The sequence below is a fragment of the Heterodontus francisci genome, chromosome 19 (genome assembly GCF_036365525.1).
Source record: "Heterodontus francisci isolate sHetFra1 chromosome 19, sHetFra1.hap1, whole genome shotgun sequence".
In the NCBI taxonomy this organism is placed as follows: Eukaryota; Metazoa; Chordata; class Chondrichthyes; order Heterodontiformes; family Heterodontidae; genus Heterodontus; species Heterodontus francisci.
The window spans coordinates 35,978,935-36,003,580 of NC_090389.1; the positions used below are offsets into that span (position 1 = coordinate 35,978,935).

General features: G+C 42.7%; 1 protein-coding gene and 1 long non-coding RNA gene across 8 annotated transcripts in view; one reads left to right on the plus strand and one right to left on the minus strand.

The window, feature by feature from the left end:
* Positions 1–24,646, plus strand: part of LOC137380015 (contactin-4-like) — a 1,659,092-nt gene that overhangs the window by 1,321,303 nt on the left and 313,143 nt on the right. The window lies entirely within an intron of this gene.
* The window catches only part of LOC137380017 (uncharacterized), a 71,025-nt gene continuing 58,097 nt past the window's right edge, over positions 11,719–24,646 (minus strand). For all 3 annotated transcript variants that reach the window (XR_010976950.1, XR_010976947.1, XR_010976948.1), the window contains one exon: positions 11,719–15,499. This is a non-coding gene — a long non-coding RNA (uncharacterized lncRNA). The remainder of the gene's footprint in view (positions 15,500–24,646) is intronic.

A 24,646-nucleotide genomic window follows, 5' to 3' on the forward strand; every position in this document is an offset into this window, starting at 1 on the left:
GCCACTTTCCAATCCTCTGGCACCTCCCCCTTATGTAGGGAAGATTGAAAGAAAATGGCAAGGCCTTCCACTATCTCCACTCCCACTTCTCGTAGCAACCTGGGATGCAAGCCATCCGGTTGAAGTAACCTAACCACTCTCACACACCCAGCCTTTCCAGTACATCTGCCTATCAATTTTCACCCCTTCTATTACATCTACCATCTCAGCTTCTATCAATATCCTTACACCCTTTCCTGAGCAAGGATGTCACATCTGCCACTTTCCAATCCTCTGGCACCTCCCCCTTATCCTTATTCTGAGTAAATACCTATACAAAGTACCCATTAGGTATTCTGATTTACCCTGTGCCTCTAAGCATATGTCACTTTCTTTGTCCCTAATAGGCTCCACCCTGCCTCTTACTAACCATTTACTATTTACATGCCAGTAGAGGATTTTTGGGTTCCCATTTATGTTGACTGCCATTTTATTCTTGCATTCTCTCTTTGCCAGTCTTATTTTTCTCTTCATTTCCCCTCTCAACCAATTGTATTTTGCTTGGTTCTCACTTGAAGAATTCAGCTGGCATGTTTCATCATATTCATTATCTTCCGCGTCATCCAAGGAACGCTGGCTTCGGTTTCCCTGCTTTTTCCTCTTGTTGGAATGTACATAGTCTGTACATGAAACATTGCTTCCTTAAGATCACCCATTGTTCCATTTTTCCTGTCAAACTTTGGTTCTGTTTTACCCTGGCTAGATCCCCTCTCATCCCACTGAAGTTATCCCTATTCCAATGTAGAAATGCAACTTTAGATTGTTCCTTCCTCTCTTCCATTATTAATCTAAACCTTATGATATGACGGTCACTCTTACCCAAGTATTTCCCCCACAGACACTTGTTCCACTTGATCTACTTCATTCCACAGCACCAAATCCAGCAATGCCTACTTCCAGTTGGACCATGAACATACAGGTCAAGGAAGTTTTATTTTAAATTCAGTGTAGCTTATTAAGGACTTCAGATTGGAATGGGTAGAACAAGGCCCCTAGTGTAATTAGTATTTTTTAAATAAGGGAGTAACTAATTAATCTAAAGGTAAGTCATGACAGGAGAGCTCAGCCCTGTGACATGCTCCTGCTGCGCTATGTGGGAAATCAGGGAAGCTTCCAGTGTCCCCGACGACCATGTGTGCAGGAAGTGTATTCATCTGCAGCGACTGGAGCTGGATCTGCGGGTGAATTCATTGTGGAGCATCCGCAATGCTGAGGACGTCGTGGATAGCATGTTTAGCGAGGTGGTCACATCGCAGGCAGCACAGGCAAAAAAGTGATGGGTGAACACCAGACAGAGTAGTAGGTGCAGGCAGGTAGTGCAAGAGTCCCCTGTGGCCATCCCCCTCTCAAAGAGATATACCACTTTGGATACTGTTGGGGGGGATGACCTCCCAGGGGAAAGCAGCAACAGCCAAGTTCGTGGCAGCACAGAGGGCTCTGCTGAACAGCAGGGGAGGAAAAGAAGTGATGGGGGATTCTATCGTAAGGGGTGCAGATAGGCGTTTCTGTGGCCACAAACAAGACTCCAGGATGGTATGTTGCCTCCCTGGTGCTAGGGTCAAGGATATCTCAGAGCGGCTGCAGGACATTCTGAAAGGGGAGGGTGAGCAGCCAGAGGTCTGGTCCATATTGGTACTAACGACATAGGCAGGAAGAGAGATGAGGTCCTGCAAAGTGAATATAGGGAGTTAGGCAGAAGGTTAAAAAGCAGGACCTCGAGGGTTGTAATCTCAGGATTACTCCCTGTGCCAGGTGCTAGTGAGGGTAGGAATAGGAGGATAAGGCAAATGAATGCATGGCTGAAAAGCTGGTGTAGGCGGGAGGGCTTCAGCTACTTGGATCATAGGGATCTCTTCTGGTGCAGAGGTGACCTGTACAAGAGGGACGGGTTGCATCTAAACTGGAAGGGGACAAATATCCTTGCGGGGAGGTTTGCTAGTACTACTCGGGAGGGTTTAAACTAGTCTTGCAGGGGGGTGGGACCCAAAGTAGTAGTCTCTCCGATGAGATAGTTGAGGCAAATGTAGAGGTTAAAGCAAGCAAGTCCAGTAGGCAGGCCGGGCAGGGGCAGGACAGGGAGTGTGGAAGGTCTGATAGGCTAAACTGCATTTACTTTAATGCAAGAAGCCTTACAGATAAGGCAGATGAACTCAGAGCATGGATCGGTACATGGGTTTGTGATATGATAGCTATTACGGAAACGTGGTTGAGGGATGGGCAGGACTGGCAGCTCAATGTTCCGGGGTATCGATGCTTCCAGCTTGACAGAGGTGGAGGTAAGAGAGGAGGGGGAGTTGCATTATTGATTAGGGAGGACTAAGCAGTACTTAGAGAGGATATCCCGGAGGGAACGTCCAGCGAGGCCATATGGGTAGAACTTAGAAATAAGAAAGGGGTGATCACTTTGGTGGGATTATACTATAGGCCTCCCAATAGTCAGAGGGAATTGGAGGAGCCGATATGCAGGGAAATCACAGATAGGTGTAGGAATTATAGGGTTGTAATAGTAGGTGATTTTAACTTCCCTAATATTGACTGGGACTGCCTTAGTGCTAAGGGATCAGATGGGGAAGAATTTGTTAAGTGTGTCCAGGATAGTTTTCTGAAGCAGTATGTGGATGGCCCTACGAGAAAAGGGGCTACACTCAACGTCCTCTTGGGAAATGAGGATGGGCAGGTGGTTGATGTGTCAGTGGGGGAGCACTTTGGGACCAGTGACCATAACTCTATTAGCTTCCAGATAATTATGGAAAAGGATAGGACTGGTCCTCGGGTTGAAGTCCTAAATTGGGGGAAAGCTAATTTCGATGGCATCAGACAAGAACTCTCAAAAGTTGAATGGGAGAGGCTGTTTACAGGTTAAGGGACGTCTGGCAAGTGGGAGGCTTTTAAAAGTGAGATAGGAAGAGTTCAGGGCCGGCATGTTCCTGTTAGATGGAAGGGCAAGGCTGGCAAGTTTAGGGGACCTTGGTTGACGAGGGATATTGAGGGTCTGGTCAGGCCAAAGAAGGAGGCATATGTCAGGTATAGGCAGCTGGGATCAAGCGAGTCCCTTGAGGAGTAAGAGTCTATAAGTATATTAAGAGTAAAAGGGTAGCTAGGGAGCGAGTAGGTCCCCTTAAGGATCAGTGTGGTAATCTATGTGTGGAGCTACAGGAAATGGGCGAGGTCTGAAATGAATACTTCTCATCTGTATTTACTGTGGAGAAGGTCATGGAAGCTAGTGAGTTCAAGGGAGGGAATAGCGATATCCTGGAACATATCAAAATTACAAAGGAGGAGGTGTTGGATGTTTTGAAGCGCATTAAGGTGGATAAATCCCCAGGGCCTGACCAGGTGTATCCTAGGATGCTATGGGAAGCAAGGGAGGAGATTGCTGGGGCCCTGGCAGAGATTTTTATATCATTGTTAGCCACGGGTGAGGTACCGGAAGACTGGAGGATAGCTAATGTTGTGCCTTTATTTAAGAAGGGCAGCAGGGATAAGCCAGGGAACTACAGGCTGGTGAGCCTTACATCAGTGATGGGATAGTTATTGGAAGGGATTCTGAGAGATAGGATTTATATGCATTTGGAAAGGCAAGGTCTGATTAGGGATAGTCAGCATGGCTTTGTGCTTGGGAAATCATGTCTCACGAATTTGATTGAGTTTGTTGAGGAGGTGACCAAGAGGATTGACGAGGGCAGGGCGATGGACTTCAGCAAGGCCTTTGACAAGGTCCCGCATGATAAGCTGGTCCAGAAGGTTCGAACACATGGGATCCGGGGTGAGCTCGCCAATTGGATACAAAATTGGCTTGGTGATAGGAGGCAGAGGGTGGTAGTGGAGGGCTGTTTTTCAGATTGGAGGCCGGTGACCAGTGGTGTGCCGCAGGGATCGGTGCTGGGCCCCTCTTTTGTTTGTCATATATATTAATGACTTGGATGTGAATGTAGGGGGCATGATTAGTAAGTTTGCAGATGACACTAAAATTGGTGGTATAGTGGACAGTGAAGAAGGTTGTCTAATGTTACAACAGGATATAGATCAACTGGGATAGTGGGCAAGAGAGTGGCAAATGGAATTTAACGCAGACAAGTGTGAAGTGATGCATTTTGGGAAGTTAAACCAGGCAGGACATATACGGTGAATGGCAGGGCCCTGGGGAGTGTTGTTGAGCAGAGGGGTGCAATACATTGTTCCCCGAAAGTGACAACACAGGTAGACAGGGTGGTGAAGAAGGCATATGGCATGCTTGCCTTCATCAGCCGAGGCATTGAGTACAAAAGTTGGGACGTCATGTTCCAGTTGTACATAAAGTTGGTTTGGCTGCATTTGGAGTACTGTGTGCAGTTCTGGTCACCGCACTACAGGAAAGATGTGATTAAGCTAGAGAGGGGTGCAGAAAAGATTCACAAGGATGTTGCCTGGTTTGGAGGGCTTGAGTTATAAAGCGAGATTGGATAGACTGGGTCTGTTTTCCCTGGAGCAAAGGAGGCTGAGAGGGGACATGATAGAGGTATATAAAATTATGAGAGGCATAGATAGGGTAGATAGCCAGAGTCTGTTTCCCATGGTAGGGGTGACTAAAACTAGAGGGCATAGATTTAAGGTGAGAGGGAGGAGGTTTAAAGGGGATCAAAGGGGTAAATTTTTCACACAAAGAGTAGTGGGTATCTGGAATGAACTGCCAGAGTAGGTGGTGAAGGCAGGAACAGCAGCAACATTTAAGAGGCATCTGAACAGGTACTTGAATGAGCAAGGCATAGAGGGATATGGAATTAATGCAGGCAGGTGGGATTAGTATAGATAGGCATTATGGTCGGCATGGACGCGATGGGCCAAAGGGCCTGTTTCTATGCTGTACAACTCTATGACCGTATGAACACATTTCATAAATTCCTCCACATCTTTACCCTTTACTCTAACACTATTCCAATTGATATTTTATTAAAATTCCCCCAATATCACCACTCTATCGTTCTTGCACATCTCTGTGATTTCCATGGCAGATTTGCTCTTCTATCTCTCTCTCTCATATTATTTGGAGGCCTGTGGAGTACCCCCAGTCGTGTGATCATACCCTTTTTGCTTCTCATCTCCACCAAATGGAATCTGTCCTTGCCCCCTCAAACACATCCTCTCTTTCCAACACTGCAATGTCTTCCCTAATCAGTACTTCCACCCCACCTCCCTATTCTCCTCCCCTATGTTTTCAGAACACGTTGCATCTGTGAATATTAAGTACCTCGTCCTCACCATTTTTAAGCCATGTTTCTGTTGTTGCCACCTCATCATATTCCCACAGAGCAATTTGCACTTGTAGCTCACTAATCTTATTCACCACATTTTGTGCATTTGCATACATGCATTCTAAAACTTTCTTTGTATTTCTTGTTGTCCTGCTTCGTCTGCTCCTATCTAATATGGTAAGTCTTTCCTTCTCTATTTCTATCCAACATTCACTCCTTTATGTGCGTTATTCCTGACCGCAGGACCTCAATACCTGCTTTCTCTGTGTCATTGGTACCATCATGTACCACAACGTCTGGCTCAATCCCCCCTGCAGAATATTCTGCACCCTCTCTGTGATGTCCTTTATGCTGGCACTGGGGAGGCAACATACCATGCAAGACTCACTGATAGTTACAGAAACACCTGTCTGTCACCTGAACTATGGATTTTCCTATAATAACTGCATTTCTACGCTTTGCTGTTCCCTGCTGTGCAGTCCCTTGCCCACTGGTGTGATGGTCTGGATTGCACTCATTCAAGATGTCATCACTCCCAGCAGTCTTCAATGCTGAGTACCGGAACATGCATGGAACACACCCCAAAGACTCCTGCACTTACTGCCTCTTCCTATTTTTCTGGATGATCACTGTGACGGAAACCACACCTACCAAATAGAAAGATATTAATTTAGGCATCTGAAACACTATTTGAATGTTTACAGGACATTGAACATAACTTGTTTAAAAGGACCACAGAACAGTGGCTGAAAACATGGCTGTACGTTTGCATTCTGAGAGACATTGCATAGAGAGACAATTCAAGTGGTCCCTGATTCAATTAGCCAGATGGGTTTTGTCAATAGTGATGATCAAAAGACATTGAGAGTCATTGTATGTGTAAAAGCCAGCACTCCAGCACCACCACCCCCCCTCCCCCCCAACTGAATTTGTCTAGTAAGCTTTGAAAAATCAACAATCCTCGCAGACAATGCTGGTGCGGCGCAGTGGGTAGCACCGCAGCCTCAAGGCTCCAGTAACCCAGGTTCGGCTCTGGGTACTGCCTGTGCGGAGTTTGCAAGTTCTCCCTTTGACCGCGTGGTTTTCTGCTGAGTGCTCTGGTTTCCTCCCACAGCCAAAGACTTGCAGGTTGATAGGTAAATTGGCCATTGTAAATTGCCCCTAGTGTAGGTAGGTGGTAGGAGAATGGTGGGGATGTGGTAGGGAATATGGGATTAATGTAGGATTAGTATAAATGGGCGGTTGTTGGTCAGCACAGGCTCGGTGGGTCGAAGGGCCTGTTTCAGTGCTGTATCTCTCTATGGCTCTCTCTAAAAAGCTGGTCATGTGACTAACCTGCTTGCCAACCTGGGAATTGATTGAATTGTGCATCACAGTAAAGTTTTGGGACAGACTGCAATTTTGAAGACCAAAGAGAAGCAAGGTATTTCTCTCTCTCTCTCTCTCTTTGGCTCTCTCTCACACTAAGTTCCAGGGACCCATGGAAGCAACTTAAGCCTCAAGACAGAAGACTCATGCAGCCTTCTGGTACCAGTGAAACAAGTTTGAAAGTGTGCACTGGGCCCCAATAAGAACTGCAAGACTTAACTCCGATCAAGGCATTTACATTCAAACCAAAAAACAGTAACTGAATTCCATCTACTACTTCAAACCTTCCCCCTTTAATTGTTTCTCCTCCTCTCTATCTATTTGTATGTGTGTTTATCGCATATGCATGCCGGCAGGGTTGTGTCACATATTTTTAGTAGTTTTAACTGAGGTGGAGTGTTAAGGTTAATAAACTTACACCTTTCATGTTTAAACCTGAGAAAGCCTGTCTGATTAATTCCTTTACAATTACAATTAGAGAGCAGTGAGCAAAGACTCACTGAGGTGAAGTTAAAACACTGTGTTTTAAGAGGTAAACTCTGTTACAGCCAAAGCAGGAAAGAGGCAAGAGGGGAGCCTGAGACCCCTCCCTCACCAGGTCATAACAGAAATTTGGGGGCTAGCATCTGAGATGCGACCCAAAGACAAACAGGAAATTGGAAGTGGGAAGTCAAATTGATCCCAATCAAAAAGAGAAAAGATTTCAAAACAGGTTTTCGTGTGGTTGTGTGTGCTAGAATACTAACATCTCCGCGACTGAAGCCAGTAACTACCCAAGCCAGGGTGAAGTAACTTGGGATAAGTTAACGGCACTGTCTATGGAGCAGTTGAGAAATATGGCTGAGCAGTGTGGGATCACTTTGCGTGCCAAGGCTAGGAAATCGTAACTCCTAAGACTACTGGCCAACCACTTTTCCCTTGAATCTGAAGAATCAGAGACAGGGTTAGAAATAGACTCTGACAGGGTATTGCTAGCAACGATACAATTGGAACAGAGGAAACTTGAATCAGAAGAGAGAGAGAAAGAAAGAAATTTCCAGAAGGAACGGGAGGAAAGAGAGCTGAGGCAGCTTGAGTTAGCTAGGGGGCGACAGAGTAACCTCAGTGAAAGCATGGACAATACAAGTGGTGCGGGGCTGTGTACGGAATTTTTAAAATTTTCCCAATTGATTCCAAAATTCAATGAGTGATACGTGGAAGCATTTTTTGTATCTTTTGAAAAATTTGCAAGGCCGTTAAAATGGCCGGCTGAGTGTTGGACTCTTCTATTGCAAAGTAAGCTAACAGGAAGAGTCCATGAGATGTATTCCCTGTTGCCAGATGAGAGTTCATCAAATTATGAACTGACAAAAAATGCTATCCTCGGGGCATATGAGCTAGTACTGGAAGCCTTGCATTGAGTGTGGTGGAAGTAGGTTCAGTCGAAGCATTCAAAAGGGAATTACACTGTTATCTGAAAGGGAAGAAAGTGCAGGGTTATGGGGAGAAGACAGGGTGTCATGCAGACCCCCACCTGCCAAGAATGAATAATTTTGTCATATTAACATTGAATTTAAACTGTTGCTGGAGTGAAAAAAGGACTTGTTAAAAAACATCAGCAGACACTTGGCTGGAAGGACATTTGCATACTAACAGACAGTGCTTGTGGAGACAAAGGACTATTCCCTGGTCTACTTAACCCACAATGGACTTTGACCACGAGACATTGAAGGTGTAAGGAAGTGCATTCCAGGCCCTGCCAAGATGATACAGTCCACAGAGCCAGAACTGGTTCAACCAGCTGGTCACATAATTGGCTGGTCCAGGTTTTTTTGAACTAGCCACAGGACCGTTTGAATTCAGAAGGCTGTTTGAACTGGAACCTGTAGCAAGGAAGCCTCTCTCTATCTCTCTCTCTCTCGCTTTCTCCCAAGCCACCCGACCCATGGAAGACAAATAAACCTCAAGAGACAAAAGACTCCAACCTTGAAACAAGTTGAAGCATACACTGGGCCCCAATAAATTTGCAAGTCTGACTGGCAATCAAAGACTTCACAGCAAGCTAAAAGGACAGTAAAATAGAAACCCATCTATTGCCTCAAACTTTTCCCCTTTATTCTTTTCTACTTTTCTGTGTTTAGCACGCATGCATGCAAGCATGGTCGCGTCGCATGTTCGTAATCATTAACCGGATTAGAGTTTAAGATTAATAAACTTCTACCTTTCTTGTTTAAAATCTAAGAAAACCTATCTGAATTGATTTCTTTGCCTTATAATTGGAAAGCGCTGAACAAGGATTCACCAAGAGTGAGCTAAAAACAATGTTTTAAAATTAAACCCTGTTACGGTTAAACCAGGCAAAGGCTGAGAAGGAAGCCCTAGACCCCTCTCACCTGGTCATAACACAGTGGAATGGCATTAGGTGAATTGCTGATTCGGAGAGCCGGTGCAGATGCAATAGGCCGAAAAACTTCCTTCTGTGCTGTAAGAATTCTGTGATTCCGTCAATCCTTAAAACTCCTTCACCCACAAAAGTCCCAGAGTTTCGTGCTCTTATCGTAGTAGATCGCTGTAGAACTGGATTCCAGTAGAAAAAGAAAAATACTATTATTTCAGTTAGCTTTGCAAGGACTTTGTTGGTTCCTGGTTGATCATTACACAGTACCCCATCTTTCTTCATTATGTTGATTGTCGTCCCAATGCAATATTTTAGCACTCAGTGAGAAAAGAAAGACAAGTTATAAAGATTTATCCAACTAGGTGATTGTAGATAACATGAACAATAATTTGCACTTAATTTCTGTTCAGGTGATATCTGACCAGAATTAGGATTATTCCGTCAAAGGAAGCATGATGTTTTTTATTATGTAGCATTGCACAATGCCTACATTTTAGGAAGAAGATGGAACAGTGGGGAATGGCTCTTTAGGGACAAGGGCTCGCAGATGCCACTGAGGAACCCCTGAGCAGTGACCATGGGCTGAAAAACTGAGCAGTAGTTTGCTGTCCCATGTCAGCTACCTTCATTGGCAAAGGAAATGTGTTGTTCAGCTTTGGCACAATGATAAGAGAATGTGTGAAAGCCCAATGGCTATGTACAATACTTAAAATGATATGCACCAGAAGGTGCACAATTCCCAACTTAGATATGTGCTGTGCTTGATGGGCTTCTCTAGAAATGTGTGCCGAAGTTTTAACACACTCACTGTTACCTTCATTATCATAACTCTTTCTCATTTGCAAATGGCTCTCAGTTGTTGACCACCATTCATGATGTCTGTTCTGTACAGGAAGGTGGCCTTCAGTCCCCCAGTAGATTCATACATTTTTAGTGGATTTCTGCAACAGGATCTCCAACTCTAGAGCATCAAATAGAATAATGTGACCTACAGTTCTCCCTGCACCATTATGAACTATTAGTCCAATTAGTTTTCAAACACCACCATAAAGAAATAACTTCCATATATATGGTGCTTTTCATGACCTCAGGATGTCTTAAAGCAGCTAACTCTGATATTGGCTGCAGGCTGCAATGTGTTCCGTCTATTTGCTTTGTATATGCCTCAACAAATTTATACTCCTCTTTTAGAAACATTGAGGAAATATTTCTCTTGTGCACTATGGATGGCAACATTGTAAATAACTTCTATTTAATCAATCTGTTGATGAGTTTACTGCATATAACACACACATGTTTCTTCCTGCACTGTGACTCATCTACCTATGCAGTAGAACATAACATAGGAAAATTAAAGATTTTCTTTAAAAAAAGCCATTTGGCACATCAAAGGTCATCCTTCTTGTAAAGTAATATCCCATAATGGCATTCAATTGTACTTCGTCAGCGCAATATTTTTACCTCTGTTACTTTGGTTGGCAGATTATTTCAAGCATTTATCACTCTTTGCATGAAAGCAAGATAGAGAGAATTTCAAACATGATTTTTTTTTGTTCACTCTATTCATTGTCAGTCAGCAGTTTCCATTTCACCATCCCTATTGGTGTCGTACAAGTACAAGTTTGCACATGTAACTGATTAAGCCATTACTGCTGGGTAACCTTTAGGTCGGATGGTTATCTGGTTGGAGTGTAAGATGCTGTTCGCCCAGACCACAACTCCAGATTTCTTTTCAGTCGTAGAATTTTAGTGCCCTTTGCTCGACAAGTTTGTCAGTTCTCTGATGAGACAAGATTCCACTGTTGCCTTTGATCTCTTTGTCTTGATTTGATTTCTTAAAATGCTGAGAAGTAGCTTTTTTGGTTGTTCTTCAGTTTTCAGTCTAGCTGAGTTAACTTTCTTACAGCCTGTGAGGATTTTCAGCATGGATTACTCACAGCTGCAGTAGTGTTTGGGTTCATTTAAGCTGTCAATTTAGGAAGAGCAATAATAGCTCAGTACTTAGATTTGCTTTTTACAGTGGATGATTAAGGTATGTTTAAACAACATGCCAAACGGGTTCATCATTGTAAGCTTTCGAAAAACCGAAAGGTGAAGAAACACACTGTAAAATGGCACATAGGTGATAAGAGATGGCAATGTAGCTGCTGAAAGAAGGATGTGTAATTTACACACAAGACTTTTTCTGTGAAATGGGAAATTTCAGAATAAAGGAGCAGCTCCATTGATTCTACATTGTATATTAGTGAAATTCAGGTCAAAGTGAAATCACTGCCTCATCACTCCAGTTCTGAAGAAGGGTCTCTGACTTGAAACGTTAACTCTGCTTCTCTCTGCACAGATGCTGCCAGACCTGCTGAGTATTTCCAGCATTTCTTGTTTATATTGCCTCAACACTGATATTTGACTCAGAGCAATTCTGAATACTTTAAACTCCAGCAAGCCCACTATTTTAGTTCCAACCAATGTCATTCAAATTCCACTGTTAGTCTGTGGGGGCTGGTGGGGAGTGGGGTTGTTACGACTGGAGGAGTGCACTGTTTATTTTAATCCCACTTCTGCACACATCACAACATATATTTTAAATCTTTCCACTTACCGATACGGTCAATCATATACTCTTATTTTTCCCGGAATAGAACACACTAACCAGGTTTCTTTAATGAACAACAAAATTATCAGTTTATTATAAAACAGGTCTTAACTAGTAATAAAATAATGCATAAACATACAGATTGAAATTTTTAAAGTCCCCTTTTTACCTTAGCCTCCTCACATTCACACATATACACCGGTTAAACAGAAAAATAAAAAGGGATTTTTTTAATTCAGAGCTCTGTTACAGACATAAAACACAGGCTGATTACTTGCTCATTTTTGAAGAAGACAGCAGATGAGATACGTTGTTTCAAAACTGGCATACAATCTAACTTCCAAGTACTCGTAGATGGGTCGCTGAGATCTTTTAGAACAGTTCTTTTCAGCCGACATTGAGAACCAGTCTAGCAGGCTTTTCCTCAAAGACAGGAGATGAGATGAATTGACACAGTGGACTTCTCAGAGTCTTTTAGAGATGCTGGAAAGCGAGATGGGTTGTGGTCTTCTCTCCTTCAGCAGCAGGCTAACTTTATCAGCTGCTCACTCCAGAAGGTAAAACACACTGACACTACAATCAAAAGTTTGTGAGTTTTTTGCCCTCTCAGGTGTGCGCTGCTGTTGCCGGGCTTGTCCAATCAAAGGGGCCCTGTCACTTCTGTGCCCACTTCTTCCCCTGTTACCAGGGTTTCTGATCTATTTTTAACTTGAGTCATGTGACAACCAGTAACCATTGTTGCCAAACCAGTTCTTTCAGTGTCCCCTTGATGACTTTCTTGAAAAAAAAAACTGGTCCAACATTTATTCAGTTTGACTAAGAATTCCTTTAAAAAATATTATTTTTACAAAAAACAGAAGCACCTTCATAACAGGTTAAATAGTTGGAATTCACTTCAGATATAATGGCAGGAATTTTCCCGAGCCCTTGGCGGCAGCTTTGGAGGTGAGGTGGCAAATGAGAAAATCAGGAACAAAGGTGTCCAGGCAGTTTCCTGTTGTGTTCCCACCTCATCACACTTTTATCGGAGGTAGCTTGTGTGCACGGCCAGCACACGGCCAGCAGCAGGAGGCCAATTGAGCCTGTTAATGATTCAATTATCAGCCATTCTGCCAGGATAATGGAATCTCTTCAGCATCGCACAGGACCCACGCAGTGTCTGCTACTCATCAATTCACAGGAGGCGAGTGCACAGCGGGAGGTCAGAGTGCCATGAAAGTGACATGCAATCTGAACATTAAATGGGGAAAATGGCAAGCCTGAGGTGATCCGCAGGCAGAGGCTTGCCATTGCATGAGAAGCTCCTGGGGACTCTTAACACAGATAGTGTTGGGAGTGAAGAAATGGATGCAGGTTCCTTTAGCCTTATTTCACACTTATTTCACTCTGCCCTCTTTTGTGCCATTCACTTCAGCAGCATTTTCAGTGCAGCCACATTGAAGGCTGCTGGACACCCTTTCAATAGCTGAATTGCCCTCCCTCTTCCTGAATGTGCCTGCAACCCCAAATTGGACAGCAATCCCGGAGGTGGGTTCTTAATTGGATGCCTTCTGAAAGATTGAAACAGAAGGCTCACCACTCTTGGCTCTGGATGACAGATCTGGAAATAAAGCTGGCTCGAATTTAAAAACTAAGGTGGGAAAATTCAGCCCAATGATACAGCAAATAGTTTCAAGAAGCATATGGATACAATATCGAAGGACTCTGAACTGAATCTTTTTCTCTTTTTCATTTGCACAACAGGGTGAGAAATATTAGTGTTGGAGAAATAAAACATTTTCCATTGCCAGTACTTGCAGGCCATGTTGGCTTCAAAGTAAACCTCTTCTCCTCTATGACAATGCGCTTCAGCCCTAATTGATAGCGATTCATTACTATGACTAAACAACAACTCCTTTATTGTTAGGAGGCAGCACAACAGACAGAAGCCAACAGACTGTACCCCTGAATTTTCTTGGGTCGTGAGGTGTGATTCCAGGGGACAGGGAACAGGAGAGAACTGTTATGGGCAGGAAAGTGAGCAGAACCCAAAGATACCCGATCTCCACCCAGAAGACCATTCCTACTAGGGCTGGAGCTAACAAAAGTTCCCTCTATTCCATAGATGACCTGAAATTTTATTCCTCTTCCTCATCTATATGCCATCCCTTGGCAACATAACCTGTAGACATGAGGTTCACATGTACATTGGCAACATCTCCACCAGCTTTCTCAAACCCCTTCACTGTCTGTGAGCCATCAGATTTCTTATCCAACATTCAGTCTTAGATGACCCATCATTTCCTCCAGCTAGGCAGACAAAAACAGCTGAAAGCTGGGAACACCATTTTCTCTAAGTTGCCTCCTAGTGACACACACCACCCTGACTTGGACACACATTACCATTTTTGGCATTGTCACTTGGTCAAAAACCTGGAACCCCCTACCGAACAGCATTCTGGGAGTACCTTCACCACACAGACTGCAGTGGTTCATAAAAGATGCCGATTTGCCACCGATGCCCACAACATGAGAATGAATTTTTTTAAAGCATCCGTTTAAAACACAGTAAAGTGGGGAAAGTCCTTGTATTAATGGAGACTGCTGCAGTGATTATAAACTTCACCTGAATAAAGCAGCATTACATGCACACCCAGAATGATGTGCATGCGTATATGTTGTGTATACATTTGATATGTAGTGTGTTAACAGATTACACAGTGGCCTGGATTTTGTGGTCAGCAATGAGGAATGGTGCTCACATTCATTGCACTTATAGTTGCCCACAGACTTTTGGGGGCTTTTCAGCAACAATTTGTGGTTACTAGACATTCTTTATTCTTAACACAAAATCCAGGCCTGTCACAACTCCAAGCCTTGGTGAACATTGGTATGTATTAAAGCCCAACTGGTAACCAAAGTGTTAAAGAGCAAACACAACCGCTAGGAAATGGTAAAGGAATGGAATCGGCGTTCACACACATAACTTCATCCATCTCATCTTTACTTTGATGCATATTATGCTTTAATTCATTTTTAAAAATATTCTTATGGACAACATTACTGTAAGAATCTGGATCAGATGGAATATATCCAAGACCACTCAAAGAAAATGGTGTAGAAAGAAATATTTTGTGGTGGGTCTTCCTTGACAAGGAATGGCACCATTACACTAAAGTAGCTCCTGTTGTTGCAGCCTTTCCAAAAAAAAAATCTGAAATTTGATCCTGTGAATTAAAAGCTAGAAAAGGAAACAATTCAAGAATGTATAATTCGGAAAAACAATAAATCTTTGTCATGTGAGTTTACGAAATTCAGGTGTTACCTGATAAATTTATGGAAATTCTTTGAGAATATAAAAAATGTAATACAAATAGTGATAATAATGAAACGTATATTCTATGTCTTGATCTTTCAGAAAATATTTGGCATGGTTCTCCCATAGCAGACTTGTGGTTCAAATAACAGCTTGTGAGATAATGAATTGGCTATAAAATGGGAAAGTGAATGTAGTTATCAACAGTGATTGCTGAAATTGGGCAGCTGTAACTGGGAAAAACCCTTCATTAATCAGGCTTCAGACCCTTTAATGCTATTTGTTAATCAAGTTAATAAGTAGAGTCTGCATGATTGGAATATTCTGGGGAGAAGGAGTATTTAAGGAATATGGCATAATTTTGTTGGAATAGCAATAAAGTTGCGAGTATGGCAATGCTGTAACTGGTATATGGCAGTCATAGAGTCTCGGCGGCATATCTATTCTTTTGTAGAGCTAGCTCTTCGAGATGAACCTGTGATCATAATATTTTCCAGACCTCTGTGTATGCATGACATGAGAACTCAATGGCCTTCATTATGACTTCCTGGCTCCTTAGTATCATTCGCATCCATGTCACATTGGCACAGAATTTGCTGGGAAAATAATGACAAAGTTTAATGTACATGCTATTATTACAGTATAAAAATTCCATCAATTTGAGAAGAGGAAGAGATATGTCGTGAGTTGCCACAAATTACTGAACGATCTGTGCAGCCCCATTAGCCTCACGAAAACAGGAGCTCACCCTAAACCTCCCCGTTAGTTTCAAGAAATTACTGCTTTTGTGCTAAAACAAATGAAAATCACAATCGAAACTTAGGGCTGGTACATAATGATGCAAGGACCTTTTTAATGACGAGTTTTATGTTCTTGCGATGGCATGCAACCTCTCCAGCCCAGAAAGGGAACAACTGAAACTGTGCAGTCTCTTTCCTGCAAGTAGTAAATTGTTCCTCGAGGAATTTTTTTTTGTTTTCTTACTTTTTCTGCCCTTCATTTTTGGTTTTGCTTCTTAATAACAGCATAGAACGTCAAAAAAGTATAATTAAAGCAACTCTGGAAAAATATTTGGGTATGGGTGCTTATATTGGTATGCAAACTATTATCACATTGTGTGCTAATGATTGCAATGGCAATAAAACATCAAGGTGTATATATATGTGTATATATATATATATTAGTCAATCGGGGATCAGTGATACTCAAAAGCAATGCTGAGTGACACTTGGAGCATATGTTCAGAATTTGTTGGTGCATTCAATGGCTTATTTCCACTGGAAAGCATTCAAATAAAAGAAATAGTGATACAGGACTTGTGCTACGAAGAAAGACTTAAGTTGTATTTTGGGAAAATAAATCTGAATGTAGGGCAGGATTCAAACACTTGACATCATCAAATGGGCAGATGCAGTCATAAAGTCTGCAGAAATGCAAAAGGACCCTACAGACAGGATTGTAAGTGAATTTACTATTAATTATTAATGGAACAGACCTGGATGTGGAATGAACTAATAGAATGGCCTCAAATTCCTGGATTGGAAGAAAGGAGAAAAGAAGATTTCCCCCCAAGGAGAGATGAGATGGTAACTGGTTTGCTGGTGTCCCACCTGGTTTACAATTCAAGTGAGATGAAGCATAAACAGCTCTTCCATCTCCCCTCCACATGACAAAGGTTGGGTTAACCCAGGAAATTCTGCCCAGTAACACCCCGATAATGTCTCATCCTTACAATGGAATTCAGATCAGATGAAAATTGGTGTGACTCCCAATGTGGCCTATCTAAAGGCCTCAAAATTATATTGAGGAAAGTTAATCAAAAGCAGAGGGCAAAAAAGAAAAACTTTTATAAATCATTCCTCAGCCTCTCTTCTGCCCTCAGGGTGTTGTGGACATGTGCCTTTGTTAGAGCAGGCACCACTGATGCACATTTTCAGACTCTAGCTGCCCACTCTGACCATGCAGAAGATCCAGTCACTGAAATTTAAGACAAGGTCTACGTTGGTGCATCTGGGCAGTAAATAGTTCTGCTTCACTTCATTTGCACTAGGGAGTGAAACTCCAGCAATTTCATCCTCAATGATCCAGGACAGATGAGGTATCAAAACAAAATGATCTTTAAAGATGATCTGGATAGGTCCATTGACCTCTCGTCACTATCACCTTTTTGTGAGTTCTTTTTGTTTTAATTTTAAGTGGCATCTACTACAGTTATATGATGTTTCTATTTGTCACATCAGATATTCTTTTGGTCTCTTTATGAGAGCATTATGGTACTAATTAAGGCTGAATTATGGGCTGTTTTCTGCAATCTCACATCTGCAAGGAGTCCATACAAAGTCATTTAGGATTTAACAACAACAACTTGTATTGATAGAGCACCCTTAACAGAGCAAAACATTCCAAGATGCTTCATAGGAGCTTCACACTAACAGCTCGCTAAAAGGGAAGCTTTCATCCTATCAGTCTGGGCAGGTTTCAAATACATATTCGAGGGTTGAAAATGTACAGTTCTAATTTGGCATGCTATTCAATCACTCAATTCATGGGCTCTAAGGATTTTCAAATGATGACCTATAATCATTGCCAATTCAAGCGGTGACACCAGGCAATTTCATTTCTATTTGCTCCTTACTTGCTGATTTGTCCTATTCGAAATTTGTGGGGCTGGAAGTTCGGGTTGGATTTGGAGGGCTTTTTTTTAAGCTCTGTTACCTTGTGATGCATAAATCTTCAATTAGAACACCGAGGCTTGTGATTATTGGTTCAGGATGTATGCACAGTTATGTATGGGCCATGAGGCACATGAACAATTAAGTGATCCACAGACAAAAGCTTTGAAGGTTTGAACATTCTGTGTTCGTCTACTGATTATTAAGGTCACTTATTTCATGTAATATAAATTTATATTGTTTTAGACAGATTGGTTTGCTTTATGCTTATACTGCAAAAGCCTTTTGTATTCCTTTGTTAAACTTAAATATAGGTTTTTGCAGCATTACTACTTCATCTGAAATACAAACAGGTGGTACAATGGTTTTGTCACTGGACTGGTAAACCACAGGCCCAGACTAATATTTCAGACAATGCGAGTTCAAGTCCTGCAATGGTAGATTGAGAATTGAATTCAGTTTAAGTAATCTGGAAACAAAAAGCTGGTATCAGTAGAAGTGACCATGAAGCTGTCAGATTGTTGTAAAAACTCAACTGGCTTATTAATGTTTGTTCAGGAAGGAAACTTGCTGTCTTTGCTGGGTGTGGCTTATATTCGACTCCAGCCCACATCAACATGGTTCTCTTTTAACTGTCCTCCGAAGTAGCTTAGCAAATCATTCAGGACTGAAGGTCCACCACCACCTTCTCAGGGCAACTGGGAATGAGCAATAAATACCAGCCTTACTAGCATTAGTACTAATTAAGGCTGAATTATGGACTGTTTTCTGCAGTCTCACACCTGCAAGGAGTCCACACAAAGTCATTTAGGATTTAACAACAACAGCTTGCCCACACCATGAGAATGATTTTAAAAAGAAAATGAATAGGTGAATTAAAGCCACAATACATTGGTCAGCATGAGAATTGTCAAAAAATGTAATTCCTCCCATATTACAGCAATGCTTGGTCTACCTCCAGAGATTAATTTTTCATTAATGAACTCAAAATATTCCAAATATCCATTTGAAGAAATACAAACTTTTCAACTTTTAAGATTTACATTAGATTATGTATTGAAGTCTCTTGTCATGAAGACCCCCACCTGCCAAGAATGAGGCATATTAATTTCGTCATATGAACATTAATTTTAAACTGTTGCTGGAATGAAGAGATGACTTGTTTAAAGAGATCAGCAGTGGCTGGAAAAATCATTTGCATTCTAAGAGACAATTGCCTAGGAAAAGACAATGGGAACTGCTCACTGATTCAGTTAACAGAGATTGGTTCGGGCAATGGTGATCCACATCTTGTCAGTAGCACTACACCACCCCCCCACCCCCCACCCCGCCACCTCCCCCCGCCCACGAGAGCTTTGGAATCCACAAATGCAGGAGTTTGTTAAAAAAGCGAGTCACATGACTAACCTGCTGGCCCAGGTGTGGTTTTGAACTGCTCACAGGGCAGCTTGGGTCAGACTGTAGATTGCAACTGAACTTGGAAGAAGAGAGCCTCTCCCTCTCTCTCACTAATCTCTGGATCCACTGAAGTCACTTAAACCTCAAGAGAGAAAAGACTCCTTCATCGAAACAAGTTAAAGCGTGCACTGGGCCACAACGAAACAGCAAAACTTACCAGCAATCAAAGAGTCCACATCGCACTCAAAGAACCATAAATAGAGCCCAGCGATTGCCTCAAACCTTTCCCCTTTATTCTTTCTACTTCTATGTCTATCTGTGTGTATTTTTATTGCGTATGCATGCTAGTGTACTTGCGTCGCATATTCGTAGTTGTTAACGGAATTAGAGTTTAAGGTTAATAAACTTCCACCTTTCTTGTTTAAATCTAAGAAAACCTGTCTGATTGATTTCTTTGCTTTACAATTGGAAAGCAGTGAATAAGGATTCACTGAGGGGGAGATAAAAACACAGTGTTTTTAAAATTAAACCCTGGTTATGGTTAAACCAGGCAAAGGCTGAGAGGGAAGCCCTCGATCCCTTTCTCACCTGGTCGTAACACTCTCGTCATAAAGATTATTCATCTGACAATGCTTATGTTCTTATGGAGAAAGTACTGCACAGTGGCCAGAATAATTTATTGTCTGGAAGTTTTTTTTTTGATTGGATAAGCTTACACGAGGGATAAAGTCACTGATATTCATATTAAAATTAATTTAAAATTGTAATGTTAACTGAGAATGATTCCAATCACTGGTCACAGAGTTTAGGTTTAAAAACTGTAATGCAAATGGAGTTTTCTTTCTGAGGTTATGTGACTAGCAAAATGCTCAAGATGTTTATTCTTGTCTCACATTCCTTCAACCAGCTTGATCTGCAGATACATTGAAGGGGATTTTATGTGAGCGACGGTGGTCTCAGCCACCGGCAGAAGCGCTGGCGAGAGCCTCGCATCACCTCCTTTGGGGAAGGTCTGCCGCATTACATGTTAATTAGGCACTTAAGTGGACAGCGGTCGGCCTTCCCTGGGATTAAGGACCCCGGTGATGAAAGTCCTGCCTGCTGAAAGCTGTCCGCCAATCAGAGGCCGGCAGCTCTTTCACTGAGCAGTGCCACCGCAGAGGCAGTGGCTGTTGCTGGTTATGGACTCACCGGAGGTGAGGGACCCAAGCCACAGGTGAGTCAGGGTGGGAGGGTTTTTGCGGGGTGGGGACATGGGGGTGGGAGGGTGTAAGGGGATTAGCAGCAAGGGCAGGTGGTGGTGGTTCTCAGCGCCCCCCCCCCCCCCCACCCCACCTTCCTGATGCTGGTGCCTTGATCAGGGACTAAGTACCTTTTAACAGGGGGTGACACCCCACCCCCTCCCAACCACCCAGAGCAGGCAAGCAACCTGCATGGGTTTACTTGGCATGCTCCACATGCCACTGGAGGTGGAATGAGGCCCTTAATTGGGAATTAATTGCCCACTTAAGGACCTCAATTGGTGGCAGGGCAGGAAGGCTGTTCACAGGCCTTCCCGCCACTGATTTAATTGGGGTGGAGGCAGGAAGGTGGCAGGGTCCCCCCACCGCCACCATCATGCCAATTAAATGCTTTCCCCACCTCCAAACCAGCCGTGGGGGAGAGTATAAAATTCCCCCCATTGTCAACAAATGTGAAATAGTCAAAAACAGGCTCTTCCTCCCATTTGGGTCTAGCGCAATAACATTCAAACAGAATCCCCAATAATCTGGAAACGATCTATTAGCACCAAGGAATCATCTCTATGATTCTGCACTGTTGCTTGCAGCGACTTGTTGGGAATTTTCCTTGCATTACTTAAATTTAGTTGTTTAATCTAACAGTGTTTTGTTCATAAACAAAACAATGGGAAAGTGAAGATTTTTGTCAAAACTATTGTGATGTTTAGCATTCATTTATTCTAAAATGGTTACATTCTTCTTGTTTGAGTAATCTATATGTTTCTGAAAGAATGTGTTATTTTCCCTTGTATATTAGCACTATTTTTACTAATTAAGATTCATTATGGCACTGACAATCCAATGATGGACACATAACCCTCCATTACTGCGATGATCTACTGCATCTTTGGGTTAGATGCACTTTTGGATCTCTATAGGTGGAAGCCAGTATTAAAGTCCGCTGTTAAAGTGGTAGAAAATATTTTCCCATATAGAAAGTTATTCAAAGTTATACATTTGCAAGATTGCAAGTATAAAAACATTTCATCATTTATAATAACTAAACCAATTTATTTGAAACTTTCAGCATAAAATTGTAATTATCCTGTTACTTTCTGATAGTGCTGGTGCTGTCTCTGCTTTCTTTACAATGTTGGCACACCTAGTGCACAGAGAAAATCTCACCCTACCCTTCCCTAGGTTCTTTAATTGTCTATAGTAAATTTATAATCTTTCAGATTCTTCAATGGATACAACAATTTTGAGTGTTGTTGAGGTTTTATATCGAACTGCTATTTAATTTTAATTATGATCTTATGAATTTGATCATATTTTCTCTTTTTCTAAATACATAATTGCAATGCCATATACTTGAGAGCAGGGTTTCTGGTGGTGTAATTAAAATGGAACAAATCCACTTCAATACAATTATGGGAATTATTTGTTGTCAGCAACAAAACCTACTGGAAAATAACTAAGGGGAGAACAAATAAGTCTAGTCTTTACCTCAATTGAACTATCACATTTTAGACTGCACTTCTGCTCAAAAGGAAAAAAAATGTATGACTTTCAATTAGGTGTTGATTGAAATAAAAATAATAATGGAGGCCATGGGCTGAATTTTCATTTGGTGGTGGTGGGGAGGAGGGGGGAACAGGAGCAGGGACTGTTTCCAGGTCCCGAACCTGCCACAGAGGGAAACAGTCACTTATTGGGATTTTTGACTGGGTGTCCTCTTAATTGGCATGGAGATAGGTTCCCTGCCCATGTAAGAGCTGCAGGAGGCCTCTCAGAACTTGAGGTCCAAACAGAAAGCTTCCAGCCTCAGAGGAGCAGCTGGTGGCAGTAAAGGATAAATAACTGAGAGGGTGCTTCAACATGAAGGTACCCTTTCACCAATTTTAAAAAAAATCAAATAAAAAATAGAAAAAGCAGCCAAGCTACCACTGTGGGGGAGGGGGGTCGTGGTAGGGGATGGTTGGGGAAAATCCCTGTACAGGGCAGCTTTTGACAGGCAGGGGGAGCTGTAGGCTGCCTGGACTGCTGGCACCTGGCCTGCCAAGGCATATAACAGTAAGCCAATGCAATACCATCAAAGATGGATTTTTACCCCTGAACTTTATTGTACAATATTTGATTTTGCTGTCAGTGTTTTTTTAACCAGTTTAAAAATTAAAGCTGCGTTATCATTTTACCAACTAACTAGACGACACTAAAAGCATCCTAATAATAGCAGAAAATCAGTGAGGAAAGAGGAGGGAGGAACTTAAAACAAGCATTATCACTGGAGTAAAAGTACTCGGCAAATTAATAGGGCTAAAGGCTGACAACTCCCCTGGACCTGATGGCCTGCATCCAAGGGTCTTCGAAGAAGTGGCTGCAGAGAAAGTGGACGCATTGGTTGTAATCTCCCAGAATTCCCTAGATTCTGGAAAGTTCCCAGCAGATTGGAAAACTGCAAATGTAACACCCCTATTCAAAAAAGGAGGGATTCAGAAAGCAGGAAACTATAGTCCACTTAGCCTAACATCGGTCGTTGGGAAAATGCTGGAATCCATTATGAAGTAGCAAGACATTTAGAAAATCATAACACAATCAAGCAGAGTCAACATGGCTTTATAAAAGGGAAATCATGTTTGACAAATTTATTATAGTTCTTTGAGGATGTAATGATCAGCATGGATACAGGGGAACTAGTAGATGTAGTGTATTTGAATTTCCAGAAGGCATTCCATAAGGTGGCACATAAAATGTTACTGTACAAGATAAGAGTTCTTGGTGTTGGGTTGATATATTAGCATGGATAGAGGATTAGCTAACTAACAGAAAACAAGACTGTTGGAATAAATGGGTCATTTTCAGGTTGGCAAACTGTAACTTGTGGGGTGCCACAGGGATCAATGCTGGGGCCTCAACTATTTACAATCTATATTAATGACCTGGATGAAGGGATCAAGTGCATTGTAGCCAAATGTGCTGATGTTACAAAGATAGATGGGAAATCAAGTTGTGAGGAGAACACAAAGGGTGGAATTGTCCCAGTCCTGCAGGGGCGAGCTTGAATGCCAGACCACGAGGAATGTCAGAGATAGAAGCTTCGGGTCAATGGCCGATCTCCCCAGAGGTGGGTCATCACCTGCATAGGCAATGCACCTGGCAGCGGCAGGTACATTGCCAAGAGTTCCGAAGAAGGGTCACTGACCCGAAACGTTAACTCTGCTTCTCTTTCCACAGATGCTGCCCGACCTGCTGAGTGGTTCCAGCATTTCTTGTTTTTATTGCATAATTAACTGCCCATTTGTGGTCTGATTGTTGTGCTTGCTCACCAACCTTTTTAAAAAATCAAATAAAAAATAAGAAAAGCAGCCAAGTCACTGCTGTGGGGCAGGGGGAAATCCCTCTACAGAGCAGCTTTTGGAAGGCAGGGAGGGCCTGTAGGCCTGCCTGGAGCACTGGCACCAAGTCTGCGATGCATATAACAGTCAGCCAATGCAATACAATCCCTTTTATGTCACCATCCAAGATGGATTTCTACCTCCAGGATCTTCCCAGCTTTGGGCAGGTCCCCCACTGAGGCCCAAGCCTGGCAGGTGCCCAGAAGTGGCTTGCTAGAAGCTGGCCTGGGAGGCACACAGGGCCTCCTAGACTAACTTCCCCACCGGTGCAACTTTGATTGGCCTCCAGCCTCCCTGTGGCGGGCGCCCCGATAGTCGGAGCTTATGATTCCGCCAAAGAGTCTGCAAAGAGATAAGGTTAAGTGAGCAGGCAAAGATTTGGCAGATGGAGTGTAATTTGAGAAAATGTGAGGTTATCCACTTTGGTAGGAAGAACAGAAAAGCAAAATATTATTTGAATGGAGGGAAACTGCAGAATGCTGCAGTACAGAAGGATCTGGATGTCCTCGTAGATGAATCACAAAAAGTTAGCATGCAGATACAGCAAGTAATTAGGAAGGCAAATGGAATGTTGGCCTTTATTACAAGGGAATAGGGTATAAAAGTAAGGAAGTCTTGCTCCTACTGTATAAGGCATTGGTGAGACCATGGGCTATATTTTCAATCAGGGGTTGTAACTGGAATTGGGGGCTGGTTCCGGGTGCCGACTACACACAGTATGCTTTTAAGTATGCCCACTGGGATTTTCAAATCCACAGCCAATTGATGGCCAAAGAGCAGGCTCGCCATCCAATCAGGGATGGCAAACGGGCTTCAATCACTGGAGGGCCAATGGGAGGCCCTCCAGCACTCAGGGAGCTGCAGCTCCCCAGCCGAGGAGGGAGCTGCTGATCTAAAGGTGGAGAGAGAGGGAGAAGGCCAGGTAAGTATGTTTTTAATGTTTTAAAAAGCCGCAGCTCGCTGTCCATGATCCTGAAGAGGCAGCCAGTGGCTGCAGCTGCAGCCCTTGTGGGTCCAGTCAAGGTGGGGGTCAAGGTTGCATGATCAATCACATCCTT